Here is an 11,497-nt window from a genome sequence, read left to right on the forward strand (position 1 = left end):
AGGGCGCCAGCCCCATATATCGAGGGTGGTGGGTTCAAACCTGGCCCTGGCCAAACTGCAACAAAAAATAGCTGAGCATTTGGCAGGGGCCTGTAGTCCCAGCATTAGGCAAGAGAATCACCTAAGCCCAGGAAGTTGGAGGTTGCTTTGAGCTGCGACGTCACAGTACTCTACCTAGAGCAACATAGTGAAACTCTGTCTCAAAGAATAAATAACTAAATAATTTAAAAAGTCTTTGAAATGTTAGAGATATAAATACACTATATAGGACTAATAATAGGTTGGAAATTGCATGAAAAAAATCAGGGGGAAAATCTAAGGACAAAGAAAATAGAAACTACCCAAAACACAAAGAAATAAACACTGAAACATAATACACAAAACATCAGTGAACTATAGGATAAATTCAAATTACCTAATAGATGTGTCAGTGGCATTCCCAAAGAAAAGAAATGGAAAAAAAAATTTTTTTAATTGTAACTTAAAAGCTTCTAAACTGTAGTAAAACCACAAACAAACAAATCGAAGAAGCTCAAAGAACCACACCAAAGCACATCATAAGCAAACTACTTAAAACTAGTGACAAAAGAAGATCTTTTATTTTGTTCTTATTTTTTTTCTACCTAAAAAGCGCCAGTTTTGAGAAAATCTTTTGTTTTAAGATACACGGTCTCACTATGTTATCTAGGCTGGAGTGCAGTGACCATCAAAGCACATTCATTGCACACTACAGCCTCAACTCTTGGGTTCAAAAGATCCTTTCTGTATCAGCCTCCCAAGTAGGTGGACTACCAGTATGTACCATTATGCCTAGATCAGAGAAAAATCTTAAAAGCAGCCAGACAGGCTCGGCGCCCATAGCTCAATGGTGAGGGCACCGGCCACATGCACCAGGGCTGGTGGGTTCCAATCCCACTCGGATTTTCTAACCAACAATGACAACAACAAAAAGAAATAGCCAGATATGTGGTAGGTGCCTATAGTCCCAGCTACTTGGGAGACCTTGGGAGGCCAAAAATAAATAGCCAGGCATGTGGTAGGTACCTATAGTCCCAGCTACTTGGGAGACCTTGGGATGGCTTAAGGTGAGGAGTTTGAGTCCTAGCTGGGCAAAGGGAAACCCCCATTCTACTTAAAGTAGAATTAGCTGGGCATGGTGGCAGCAACCCATAGTCCTAGATACATGGGAGGCAGAGGTAAAAAGGATTGCTTCAGCCCAGGTATTTTAGGATGACGTGAGCTGGGCAAAGGCCATGACACTGTAGCCCAGGCAACAGAGCAAGACTCTGTCTCAATAAACAAAAAGATAGATAAATAAATAAATAAATCAGACCAGGGGGCATTATGGCTCACGCCTGTACTCCTAGCACTCTGAGAGGCCGAGGCAGTTGACTGATTGAGCTTACTGACAGCCACATAGTGAGACTCTGTCTCAAAAAAAAAGAAAGAAAAAAATCTAGGCTCAGTGCCCACAGGTCAATGATTAGGGCACAGGCCAAATAAGCCAGGGCTGGTGGGTTCAAACCCAGCCTAGGCCTGCTAAACAATAATGACAACTATAATAAAAAATAGCCAGGCGTTATGGCTGGTGCCTGTAATCCCAGCTACTCGGGAGGCTGAGGCAAGAGAATGCCTTATGCCCAGGAGTTTGAGGTTGCTGTGAGCTATGATGCCATAGCAGTCTACTGAGGGTGACATAGTAAGACTTTGTCTCAAAAAAAAAAAAAAAAAATCAATTAAGCCCAAGAGTTTGAGGTTGCTGTGAGTTGTGACAGCACAACGCTCTACGGAGAGGGATGAAGTGAGACTCTATCTCAAAAAAAAAAAAAAAGAAAGAAAAAATTTAGGCTTTAGTGCCCGTAGCTCAATGATTAGGGCGCAGGCCACATACACTGAGGCTGGAGGATTTGAACCCAGCCTGGGCCTGCTAAACAATGACTATAACAACAACAACAACAACAAAAATAGTCTGGCTCAACACCTGTGGCTCAAGCAGCTAGGGTGCCAGCCACATACACCTGAGCTAGCAGGTTCCAATCCAGCCTGGGCCTACCAAACAACAATGACAGCTGCAACCAAAAAATAGCCAGGCGTTGTGGCGGACACCATAGTCTCAGCTACTTGGGAGGCTGAGGGAAGAGAATCACTTAAGCCCAAGAGCTTGAGGTTGCTATGAGGAGTGATGCCACAGCACCTTACTGAGGGTGACATAGTGAGACACTGTCTCAAAAAGAAAAAATCTACAAAGTAAGTTTGGGGAAGGATGTGAGAAATAGGAATCTTCCTGCATTACTGGTATAAATGGAAAATGGCTGGGCGGCGCCCGTGGCTCAAGGAATAAGGCACCAGCCCCATATACCGGGGGTGGGGGTTCAAGCCCAGCCCTGGCCAAAACTGCAAAAAATAAAATAAAATAAATAAAATAAATGGAAAATGGCACAGCAATGTGGGAAATAGTTGAACACAGAATTACCATATGCCCAGCAATTACACTCAAGTATCTCTCTCTCTTTCTCTCTTTTTTTTTAGGTATATCTGAAAAGAACTGAAAACAAAGACTCAAACAGATATTTTTATAGGAATAATTGTAGCAGCATTATTAGAATACTCAAAAGGTAGAAATAACCCAAATGTCCATCAACTGATGAATAAACAAATCACTATATATACTTACAGTAGAATATTATTCAGCCAGAAAAAGGAACAAAGTACCGATACATGCTACAACTTAGATAAACATCGAAAATACTATGCTAAGTGAAAGAAGTCAGACACAATAGGCCAGATATATATATAAAAATATATATTTGAGACAGTGTCTCACTTTATTGCCCTGGGTAGAGCACCGTGGCATCACACAGCTCATAGCAACCTCCAACTCCTGGGCTTAGGTGATTCTCTTGCCTCAGCCTCCCAAGTAGCTGGGACTACAGGCACCCGCCACAACGCCCAGCTATTTTTTGTTGCAATTTTGGCTGGGGAGGAGTTCGAACCTACAACCCTCAGTATATGGGGCCAGTGCCCTACTCACTGAGCCACAGATGCCACCCAACAATAGGCCAAATATTGCATGATTCTTTTTCTATGGCTAATCCATAAAGATGGAAAGCAAATTATATTATAGGTTACCAGAAATATAGTAGGGAGGGAGGCCCTGCATGGTGGCTCACGCCTGTAATTCCAGCACTCTGGGAGGCTGAGGCTGGTGGACTGCTTGAGTTCTCAGATTTCAGACAGATCAGCCTGAGCAAAAGTAAGACCCCATTTCTAAAAAATAACAAGGTGTTGTGGTGAGTGCCTGTAGTCTCAGCTATTCGGGAGGCTGAGACAAGATAATCATTTGAGCCCAAGAGTTTGAGGTTGCAGCCAGGCAAGCGGGCTCACTCCCAGTACTTGGGAGGCTAAGACAAGTGGAATGCCTGAGCTCATGAGTTCTAGACCAGCCTGAGCCACACTGAAATCCCATCTTTAAAAAACAGTTGGTGTTGGCTCAGCACCCATAGCTCAGTGGTTAGGGTGCCAGCCACATACACCAGGGCTGGTGCGTTCGAACCCGGCCAGGGCCTGCTAAACAACAATGACAACAATAAGGAAAAAAAGTAGCCAGGTTATGGTGGGTGCCTATAGTCCCAGCTACTTGAGAGGCTAAGTCAAGAGAATTGCTTAAGCCCAAGAGTTCGAGGTTGCTATGAGCTGTGACACCATAGCACTCTACTGAGGGCAACCATAGTAAAACTCTGTCTCAAAATAAATAAATAAAACATAAAAAATAGTCAATGTTGGGGCAGCACCTATGGCTCAAAGGAGTAGGGCTCCAGCCCCATATGCCAGAGGTGGTAGGTTCAAACCCAGCCCCAGCCAAAAATTGCAAAAAAAAGAAAAAATTGCCGATGTTGGGCAGCACCTGTAGCTCAGTCAGCAGGGTGCCGGCCATATACACTAAGGGTGATGGGTTCGAACCTGCCCTGGGCCAGCTAACAACAACTGCAACAACAACAAAAAATAGCCGGGCGTTGTGGCAGGCACCTGTAGTTCCAGCTACTTGGGAGGCTGAGGCAAGAGAATCGCCTAAGCTCAAGAGCTGGAGGGTTGCTGTGAGCTGTAAAGCCACAGCACTCTACCGAGGGCCATAAAGTAAGACTCTGTCTCTTAAAAAAAAAAAAAAAAAGTATACATCCACACAAAGACTTCTACACAAATATTTATGGTACAGCTTTATTCGTACTGCCAAAAACTAGAAACAACCCAAATGTCCATCAGCAAGTGAATGAATAAACAAATTGTGATTTATCTAAAGAATGAATTGCTACCTAACACTTAAAAGGAATGAACTACTGATACATTGAACAACAAATGAATCTCAAAATAATTCTGCTGAGTAAAAAAAATAAAAATAAAAAGTGTATATACTCTATGATTCCATTTACATAAAATTCTAGACAACACAAACTATTCTACAGTGATATAAAGAAGATTAGTGGATACCTGGAGATCACAGAGGTTGGGAGAATGATTACAAATGGGGATAAGGAAACTTGTGGGAATGAAGAATATGTTCATTACCTTGGTTGTGGTGGCAGTTTCCTTGGTATATACATATGGCAAGACTTAAATTATATACATTCAATATGTGTAATTTACTGTATGTCAATTATATCTTAGTAAAGGTCTCTCTCTCTCTTTTTTTTTTTTTTTTTTTTGTGGGCTTAAGTGATTCTCTTGCCTCAGCCTCCCAAGTAGTTGGGACTATAGGCACCCTCCACAACGCCCGGCTATTTTTTTGGTTGCAGTTTGCCCAGGGCCTGGTATGAACCCGCCACCCTCAGTCTATGGGGCCGGAGCCTTACTCACTGAGCCATAGGTGCCGCCCTAAAGGTCTCTTTTTTAAAAGGCCAGGGAAAGGAAAATTTTACTTTACCCAGCTGAAAGTAGAACCAACATGGAGAACTACTCAAAATAGCATGTAAATCTGAATTTTCATAAACTTAAAAATACTTCCATTACTTGAATACAAGCCTGTTTAAAAAACTGGCCCCCTGTGATAAAAAAAAAAAAAAAAAACTTCCAGCTTGGCACCTGTAGCTTACCAGCTAAGGGCGCCAGCCACATACACTGGAGCTGGAGGGTTCGAATCCAGCCCGAGCCTGCCAAACAACAATGACAACTGCAACCAAAAAATAACTGGACATTTTGGCGGGCACCTGTAGTTCCAGCTACTTAGGAGGCTAAGGCAAGAGAATCGCTTAAGCCCAAGAGTTGCAGGTTGCTATGAGCCGTGATGCCACAGCACTCTACTGAGGGTGACAAAATGAGACTCCTTCTCAAAAAAAAAAAAAACTTCCATTAATCTACATTATGTCAGAGATGTTCAACTGTCATTTTCTGACTGATCTTCATCCAGTGAGTAGTGTTAGAAACCCTCCCAGTTATCCTCTAAATCTGGCAAGTACAATAACTAATGTGATCTATAAATAAGCAATTAAATGCACCAAGAAGGCTTCAATAAGAAACCCTAATAGGGTTTCTTAAAGCTGAAAATACCTGTAAAAAGTATCTCAAGTGAGAAGAAATCAACAAAGATTTCTGTTATCCATATTAATCACCTTAAATTCCCCAGGCCAGGCACAGTGACTCATCTCTTAGATTTCAACAGTGGGCTTTATTTTTGGTTCAGCTGAACTTAACCACTGCACCTCAATTTTTTTTCGATCTATTAAATAGGTACAACATTACTTCCAACCCCACAGGCTGTGTGAGGATTAAATGAGAATAAAGGTATAGCATTTAGTTTGTTGCCTGGCACATAGAAAGTGCTCTATAAACATTACCTATTATTACCTTAAACGCTCAGCCTCCATGAGTCCAGTACTGGAACAGCATCACATATAAGAAACAAGTCTAACCTAAAAAAAAAAAAAAAAAGGCACGTTAAAAGCAATTTTTAAGCCTTAAAATATTAAGATCTTCAAAGAAAATAAAATTAGATCCAATTCAAACTCCACAGCACCACCTACCTCTCAACATCATCTTTCCCAATACTTTCTGTTCACAATGCTTCTCATAACCTCTGCACCTCCCCTGTACCCTCTATAGTCATTTCCACTCACAATTCACAATTAAAAAAGGAAACACACAACTCTGCTCTGTGACTCATGCCTGTAATCCTAGCACTATGAGAGGCTGAGGCAGGCAAACTGTCTGAGGTCAAGACGTTTGACACTAGCATGAGGAAAAGCAAGACCCATGTCTCTACTAAAAACAGAAATATTAGCTAGGCGCAGTGGTGCCTGCCTATAGTCCCAGCTACTTGGAGGCTGAGGCAGGAGGATTGCTTGAGCCAAGGAGTTTAAGGCCGCTGTGAGCTCCAATGATACCACTACCACTGCACTCTAGCTAGGGCCAAGAGCAAGATTCTGCCCAAAGAAAAAAAGAAAGGAAAAATTCTGCTTACACTGCTCTTTTCCCTCTGTTGATTCCCTCTTATAACTGGTCCTTGGTCTACTTTCTAATACAAATTAATCATCCAGTCTTGGCTGATCGAAGTGGTTCATTGCCTATAATCCTAGCATGCTGGGAAGCCAAGGAGGAAGGATTGCTTGAGCTCAGGAGTTAGAGACCAGCCTGAATAAGAGGAAGACTCCTGTCTGTACTAAAAATAGAACAATTACCTAAGCATTGTGGTGGAAACCTGTGGTTCCAGATACTCAAGAGCAGGCGTCCTCAAACTATGGCCCACGGGCCACATGCAGCCCGCTTAGGACATTTATCTGGCCCACCGGGTGTTTTTGCTGCCACTGCCTGTCCTGCTTAGCAGGTGACTCGTCCCGGGGTCTGCAGTCCAGCCCTCCAACGGTCTGAGGGACAGTGAACTGGCCCCTTGTTTAAAAAGTTTGAGGACCCCTGCTCAAGAGGCTGAGGCAGAAGGATTGCTTGAACCCAGAAGTTTGAGGTTATAGCTAGGTGTGAAGACCCCAGTGCACTCTATTACTCAGGATGACAGAGTTAAAAAAAAAAAATCATCTGGGCAGCGCCTGTTGCTCACTGGGTAGGGCACCAGCCCCATATACCAAGGATGGTGGGTTCCAACCTGGTCCCGGCCAAACTGCAAGAAAAAAATAGCCAGTTGTTGTGGCGGGCCACTATAATCCCAGCTACTCAGGAGGCTGAGGCAAGAGAATCACCTAAGCTCAGGAGTTGGAGGTTGCTGTGAACTGTGTGACGCCATGGCACTCTATGGAAGGCAGAGTGAGACTCTGTCTTTAAAAAAAAAAATCATCCAATCTTAGTCCTTGAAATTCTTGAGCTGCTTTTTTTACTCATTGTTCTTTTTTTTTTTGAGACAGAGTCTCACTATGTTGCCCTCAGTAGAGTAACATGGCATCACAGCCCCCAGCAACCTCAAATTCTTGGGCTTAAGGGATTCTCTTGCCTCAGCCTCCCAAGTAGCTGGGCCAACAGGTTCCTGCCACAACGCCTGGCTATTTTTTGGTTGCAGTTGTCATTATTGTTTAGCAGGCCCGGGCCAGGCTGGAACCCGCCAGCCTCAGTGTATGTATTCACTGAGTTATAGCCCACTCATTCTTTTACACAAGACAAGAGTAGATTTGAGCAAATAAAATTAGAATCTCTCCTAGTGTGTGAGAAGCACACGCAGTGAAGAGAGACCAGAGACAGAATTTTCTTCCGTAAAAAAAACATTGCAGGAGCAGTGCCTATGGCTCAAAGGCACCAGCCTCATATACCAGAGGTAGTGAGTTCAAACCTGGCCCTGGCCAAAAACTGAAAAAAAAAAAAAAGAAAGAAAGAAAGAAAGAAAAACATTGCAACACATAAGTCAATATCTCTTCATCTTAACTGCACTATTATTATTATCATCATCATTTTTTTTTTTTTGAGACAGAGCCTCAAGCTGTCCCCGTGTATAGAGTGCCATGGCATCACAGCTCAGCAACCTCCAACTCCTGGGCTCAAGCAAGTCTCCTGCCTCAGCTTCCCAAGCAGCTAGGACCACAGGCGCCCTCCACAACGCCTGGCTTTTTTATTTTTTTTGGTTGCAGCTGTCGTTGTTTGGCGCGCTGGGCTGGATTTGAACCTGCCACCTTAGGTGTATGTGGCTGGCACCTTAGCCACTTGAGCCACAGGCGCCGTGCCATCATTATTATTATTATTAGATCCTGAAGGCTGGCTGCTATTTAATCTGCTTTAGGAGCCCTGAGTGTTACCACCAGAATCCTTAACATACCCAAGACAGTCTATATTTGTGAAGCCCTCAAAACACCTAAACTCTACTGTATTCTATGCTAAAGTGAGGAATACCCCCAGCTCACCATTTCATTTTAGAATTCTATTACACAAATAGCACATTGCTAACCAGAAAAAACCCTGTATAGCCAAGGCAATTCTTAGTAATAAAAAAAAAGCTGGGGGTGTCACCCTATTAGACTTTTGGCTACACTACAAGGCCATAGTGATCAAAACAGCATGGTATTGGCACAAAAATAGTGACACTGACATTTGGAACTGAAAAGAAAGCCATGAGACGAACTAACCTCTTACAGCCACCAGATCTTTTTTTTCCTTTTTAAGCCAGAGTCTCATTTTGTGGCCCTCAGTAGAGTGCGGTAGCATCACAGCTCACAGCAACCTCAAACTCTTAGGCTCAAGCAATTCTCATGCCTTAGCCTCCCAAGTAGCTGGAAGTATAGGCACCCACCACAATGCCTGGTTTTTTGAGGGTTATTTTGCAGTTTTTGGCCAGGAGCCAGGTTTGAACCCGCCACCTCCGGTATATGGGGCTGGCACCCTACTCCTTTAAACCACAGGCACCGCTCTTTTTTTTTTTTAATAAGAAATGAGGTCTCAGGCAGCACCCATTACTCAGTGGGTAGGGCACCAGCCACATACACCAAGGCTGGCAGGTTCAAACCCAGCCCAGACCAGCTCAACAACAATGACAAGTGCAACAAAAAAATAGCCAGGTGTTGTGGCGGGCACTCTGGGAGGCTGAGGCAGGTGGACTGCCTGAGCTCATGAGTTTGAGACCAGCCTGAGTCAGAGGGAGATCTTGTCTCTAAAAATAGCCAGCTGTTGTGGCCAGGCACCTATAGTCCCACCTACTTGGGAGGCTGAGGCAAGAGAATTGCTTGAGCCTAGGAGTTTGAGGTTGCTATGAGCTATGATGCCATGGCACTCTACTGAGGACAACAAAATAAGACTCTGCCCCCCCCCCAAAAAGATAGATGAATGGCTAACAAACATGCAAAAATGCTCATCATCCCTAATCATCAGAGAAATGCAAATCAAAACTATCCTGAGATATCATCTAATCTCAGTGAGAATGGTCCACATCACAAAGTCTCAAAGCTGCAGATGCTGGCGTGGATATGGAGAGAAGGGAACACTTTTACACTGCTGGTGGGACTGCAAACTAACACAACCTTTTTGGAAAGATGTATGGAGAAACCTCAAAGAACTCAAATTAGATCTCCCATCTGATTCTGTAATCCCATTACTAAGCATCTACCCAGAAGAAAAATAAACGTTTTATCATAAGGACATTTGCACTAAACTGTTTATCACAGCTCAATTTACAATCACCAAAATGTGGAAACAGCTAAATGCCCACCAACTCAGGAATGGATTAACAAGCTATGGTATATGTATATCATGGAATACTATTCAGCCACTAAAAAAGATGGAGACTTTACAACTTTTGTATTAACCTGGATGGAGGTGAAACACTACTTAGTAAAGCATCAGAAGAATAGAGAAGCAAGAATCCAATGTATTCAATTCTGACATGAAGGCAGTAGGTGAGCTAATACAAAGGAGGAAGGGGGAGGGGAATGAGCAAGTGAGGAGAGGGGAGGAAGCAGGAGCTGGGGGGTCACAATGTATGTCACACCTCTTGGGGGTGGGACACAATTATAAGAGAGGCTTTACCTAACAAATGCAATCAGTGTAACCTAATTCTTCGTACTCTCAATGAGTCCCAATTGAAAAAAAAGAAACAGCACATTGCTAAAGTGTGCCTTGTCTGTATCTTACAAAGGTTTCTAGGAAACAGTTCTTCTAGTTTTTTTTAATGCCTTCTGCACTTCGGGGTTTTGACATTATAGATGTGCAGGGCGGCACCTGTGGCTCAGTGAGTAGGACACAGGCCCCATGTAACCAGGATGGTGGATTCAAACCCGGCCCCAGCCAAACTGCAACAACAACAACAACAAAACAGGTGTTGTGGGTGCCTGTAGTCCCAGCTACTTGGGAGGCTGAGGCAAGAGAATCACTTAGCTCAAGAGTGAGGTTGCTGTGAGCTATGATGCCACGGCACCCTATCAAGGGCAACATAATGAGACTCTGTCTCAAAAAAAGAAAAAAAAGATTGAGACATTACAGATGTGTAGCAATTGCTTTGGGTTGAGAAGGCATGGCCAGAGGACACTGCCCTTCCACTTTTCACACCAACCTTGGTCCCAGGATACTACTCTTTGGGTAAATTTTTTCCTATGAAATACCTTGTTCTCCCACAAACAAAGAAATTTCTAGTTGCCTCTCCCCATAGGCCCTCCAGCCATGCCCAAATAAGTCTTATTTTTAGTGGGCAAGGTGGTTGACACTGAGAGCATTTCCACACCAAGAGGTCACTCTCTAACTCTGAGTAATAGAACATCATTGATCATGGCTAAGAACTGAAAAAATAATTTTTTTTCAAAACACACACTAGGGGCTCGGCACCTGTGGCTCAAGTGGCTAAGGCGCCAACCACATACAACTAAGATGGCGGGTTCGAATCCAGCCCAGGCCCGCCAAACAACAATGACGGCTGCAACCAAAAAATGGCCGGGCACCAGTAGTCCCAGCTACTTGGGAGGCTGAGGCAGGAGACTCGCTTGAGCCCAGGAGTTGGAGGTTGCTGTGAGCTGTGATGTCATAGCACTCTACCCAGGAGGACAGCTTGAGGCTCTGTCTCAAAAAAACAAACAAACAAAAAAAAAACACACGCTAGAGAGGTGTGCCTGCCCCTGTTAGGCTTGTGCTCTCAGTCTCTGCGCCCTCTGGCTTCCCTTCCCCATCCCTGCAACCACCACTGCGGCCAAGATGGCCTCGGGAGTGCAAGTTACTGATGAAATATGTCGCATTTGTCGCATTTTTTATGACATGAAAGTTAGGAAATGTTCCACACCAGAAGAAATCAAAAGAAGAAGGCTGTCATTTTTTGTCTCAGTGCCAGCAAAAAGTACATCATTGTAAAATAAGGCAAAGAGAGCTTGTTTGGAGATATTGGTGTGACCATTACTGATCCTTTCAAGCATTTTGTGGAAATGTTTACTAAAAAAGATTGTCGCTATGCTTTGTATGATCTGAGCTTTGAAACCAAGGAGTCCAGAAAAGAAGAGTTGATGTTCTTTTTTTTTTTTGAGACGGAGCCTCAAGCTATCCCCCTGGGTAGAGTGCCATGGCATCACGCTCACAGCAACCTCCAACTCCTGGGCTCAAG

At 43.7% G+C, this 11,497-nt stretch overlaps 1 protein-coding gene across 9 annotated transcripts in view; it reads right to left on the reverse strand.

Moving 5' to 3' along the window:
- Positions 1 to 11,497, reverse strand: part of R3HDM2 (R3H domain containing 2) — a 192,034-nt gene that overhangs the window by 129,632 nt on the left and 50,905 nt on the right. For all 9 annotated transcript variants that reach the window (XM_023513612.1, XM_012805589.2, XM_023513610.1 and 6 more), the window contains exon 2: positions 5,839 to 5,903. The gene's annotated coding sequence lies outside the window, so the exon portion shown is untranslated. The remainder of the gene's footprint in view (positions 1 to 5,838; positions 5,904 to 11,497) is intronic.

This window comes from Otolemur garnettii, unplaced genomic scaffold (assembly GCF_000181295.1).
Source record: "Otolemur garnettii isolate 467f Iridium unplaced genomic scaffold, OtoGar3 scaffold00043, whole genome shotgun sequence".
In the NCBI taxonomy this organism is placed as follows: domain Eukaryota; kingdom Metazoa; phylum Chordata; class Mammalia; order Primates; family Galagidae; genus Otolemur; species Otolemur garnettii.